Genomic DNA, 3,971 nt, shown 5'->3' on the forward strand with positions numbered 1-3,971 from the left:
CCACACCACGAAGGAAGGCCCCACCTTCTTCCACGAGAGAGCTCCACAAATGGGCTCCCCCTTCTCTACTAAGGCACCGGTCGAGGCGGTGGTTCCTTCACAAGGTTGGGGCAAGCTCCACAACACTAGGAGGCTCCCAACAACCTATGGGGCTAGCACAACACCAAGCTAGCCTCCATAGGTGCACTTCTTCCAAGATCCCAACATAGGAACCCTAACAACAAGATCCACTAAGGACTAGCATGAATTGGTGAAATCTCTCTTGGTAGAACTATAGATCGGGGCCTCCTCCACCACTCCTCAAAATTTGGGCAAGATTGGTTGGATGGTTGGGGAGATCCTCAAGGATTAAGCTCAGCAACAATGGAGGAGAGAGAGAAGAGATAAAAACGAGCTTGGGAAGAAGGGCCCTTTATATAGGGCCCCCCGAAATCCAACCGTTATGTGCAGTTTCTACCTAAGCGGTACTACCGCTTTGGCAAGCGGTAGTGTACCTCTCTGGATTTGAAATCCCCCACAGAACTTATCCACGTGGACACACAGCGGTACTACCGCTTGCGGTACCGCTTGAGGTACCGCAATGGCCTCTGGGAGTACTGGATCCCAAGCGGTAACACATCGGTAGTGCCGTAACTTATGTTACGGTACCTAAGTGGTACCGAGGTGGTACTACCGCTCTGAAGCGGTACTACCGCTCAAGGTACCGTAGAGGTACCGTAACTTGTTCTATGGGACTTTCTCAGTGCAAAGCTCCAGAGCGGTACCGTTGGGCGGTACCGGTAGGGTAGCGGAACTACCGCTCCTGGTACCGGTAGTACCGGTTAGGAAAAAACTGCTTTTTCCTCTTTCCCTCTCCAACCATGTCACATCGCGATACACACACAAAACCAGAAAACCTATAAGCTACGCTTCAGTCCTCCGATCATGACGTGTCCAGCGAGGTCACCGTGCACTTGCAAATCTATCAAAGACAATCTTTGTACACGGTGAGATTCATTCAAGTGTTGTTATCAAACACACAAAACATGGAGTATAGACTTTGCTCTTTCAATCTCCCCCTTTTTGGTGTTTGATGACAACGCAAGAATTGGCAGTAGCATAAGATATTATGATGAGGTTCTTAGATTTGCAAAATCTAGACAGAACTCCCCCTAGACGTGTGCATAACTAGAATATGCATTTGAATACATATACACATCCTAGAGGCATAACTCCCCCTAGATTTTACAAACCATGCATATATGCAACTAGGATACTTGACATGTTCATATAGCATATGCACACTATGGAGGCAACACAAGATCATGCAAAGAGCTTTGGGTGAAGTTGTCATACCTTTGCCTTGAGTATACCCAAACTCACATAAAGAGCCTCCATAGAATATATGTAGCCAACACGTCCCCATGTAAAAACCCGTCCTAGTAGATAACTTCTCCCCCTTTGGCATCGGAACACCAAAAAGGAGAAGAAGCATACCAACGAGGATGGTAAGGAAATACACAACCAAGCTTGCAAAAACCAAGAAGAAAAAACAAAGCTTGGGTGTGACTCCCACAAAGAACATGGAGAAAAGAACCAAAGATAAAAAGAAGAAAAACAAAAGAAGGTCAAATAGAAACAAGAAGAACCAAAAACTCCTCAAAGAGGAGGTTGGTGGCCGAAGCCACCATGTAAGAGTATAGTAGTGTGAGGTCGCGTAGATGTAACTAGGACTCACGGCTACAACTCAACATGAAGCTCATTAGTCACTTATTTGACAAATAGCATATGTTTTGGATTTCTTTATGCATTATGGGGGGAGGGATAGCTCAATAAGTTTAAACCGCACTCCCCCTATGTTCATGCGTGCTTTTCATCTAGAGATATAGCTAAAGAGTGGTATGTGCGCACGATGGTCAAGCAAAGATTAGGGCTGGTATTGTCAATGATCTTTCCCTACTATCATGGTGGATGAGTGAGGATAATTTTATGATATTTATGCATGATTTTCATATATCATTTCCATTTCTGGTGTAGGCTCTGTTCTATTCAGCCCTCTTGTCTGCACGTGATATGCTTACCCCAGAAGATGGATCGGCTGACTTGATCCGTGCCCTAAATAGCAGGCTTATGGCACTCTCTTTCCATATTAGGGAGTATTATTGGCTTGAAAAGAGAAAGCTAAATGAAATCTATAGATACAAAACAGAAGAATATTCTTATGATGCCGTCAACAAGTTTAACATATATCCCGATCAGATTCCTCCCTGGCTAGTTGAATGGATCCCTCCGAAAGGGGGTTATTTCATCGGAAACCTGCAACCAGCTCACATGGATTTCCGATTCTTTTCTCTAGGGAACTTGTGGTCTATAGTAAGCAGTTTGGCAACAGCTGATCAATCTCATGCTATTCTGGATCTAGTGGAAGCAAAATCGTCTGATCTAGTGGCAGAGATGCCAATGAAGATATGTTATATATCCTGCTCTTGAGGATCAAGAGTGGAAATTTATTACTGGGAGCGACCCTAAAAATACGTGAGTCCTAGAAGGCTAGAATATCATCTACTGCGAATCTTGCAGGTCGCTTTGCTTTTCTTCTTAACATTTGTTTTGATTTGCTGCAGACCTTGGTCATACCATAATGGAGGTTCCTGGCCAACATTGTTGTGGCAGGTTTGCAAGAAACCTTGGTTTCTGTTTACTTGCTAATTGATATGTACTGGCCTAGTTAAGCACCTCTGGACCTTGTCGAGTGCTCAGTTGGTGCTATTGCTTGTAGATGTCAATGAGTTTCTTGTTACATATTTGCAGCTCACGGTGGCATGCATCAAGATGAACCGGCCCGAGATCGCCGCAAGAGCTGTGAAGGTGGCTGAAAACCGTATTTCCACGGATAAATGGCCCGAATACTACGATACCAAGCGTGGGCGGTTCATCGGCAAGCAGGCCCGGTTATTCCAAACTTGGTTCATTGCCGGCTTCCTTGTAGCTAAACTGCTGCTGGAAAATCCTGAAAAATCTAGAATACTCTGGAACAACGAAGATGAGGAAATTCTTAATGCTTTGAGTCTGATGACAGGCCCATCCAGTCCGAAGAGGAAGCGTGGTAGGAAGACCAATATTGTGTAAGTCCAACAGCAGTTCTAACCTCTAGGGTTTCATGGATGTTGCATTTGGTTATGTAAGAATCGTCCACATACCACTAGATTTGTACATATTAAAGTGGATGTTGTAGAGGAAATGCCCATATTGAGATGCTATCATGCTGTTCTAGTGATCTACTGTTAGCAAGGCTCAGGGGAACGGATTTTTGGCTCCGGAGCTACTCCGAGCTTCTTAATTCCAGAAAGTTCATTTCAAGTTTTTAAAATGTCCCACGTGTTGTGGGAGTAATCTATGAACTTATAAATGCTAGTTTGTTGTTTTGCTAAAAAAATATTTTCGTCTTAAGCCTGTGCAGAAAAAAAAACTAGGTCCAGTTCTTGTTGAAACAAGGTGCACATCTCTGAATTTTTTTGATATTTTAAAGATGCATAAATAGGTAAATAGTAAAACTGAAACTGTCAAACACCCACCCTTGAATGTACATTCCCTTAGTGGGTTGATTATGGAAGCCCAGGCGCTACGTGATGGACTTCGATTGGCGCTAGATCGAAATTACCGACGAGTTGAAATTGAAACAGACGCACAACAAGTACTCAGATTAATGGATGAACCTGGTGGTAGTAGGTCGGAATTGCCAGCATATGCCCAGAGTTAATGAAGCTTAGTGGTTTTTTACTAGTCTTAAATTCATGTATATTGAAAGGGTTGCTAATAAGACTACCCACAATGGGAGTATCATAGGTAGTATCATGCATTCCATGCATGCAAAATGCTGATGTGGCAGTGCAATTAAGGATGTGAGAGAGGGTACTAGTATCATAGGTAGATACTGTATCATAGCACATACTACTAGAAAAATTAATGTCAAGTAAATCTTGTACATATAT

The 3,971-nt window shown here is 43.4% G+C and overlaps 1 pseudogene; it reads left to right on the forward strand.

Annotated features, from left to right (window-relative positions):
* The first annotated feature begins 1,891 nt into the window (after positions 1–1,891).
* LOC127329106 (neutral/alkaline invertase 3, chloroplastic-like) lies at positions 1,892–3,256 on the forward strand (annotated as a pseudogene).
* The last annotated feature ends 715 nt before the right edge of the window (positions 3,257–3,971 follow it).

The sequence above is a fragment of the Lolium perenne genome, chromosome 2, assembly GCF_019359855.2.
Source record: "Lolium perenne isolate Kyuss_39 chromosome 2, Kyuss_2.0, whole genome shotgun sequence".
NCBI lineage: Eukaryota > Viridiplantae > Streptophyta > Magnoliopsida > Poales > Poaceae > Lolium > Lolium perenne.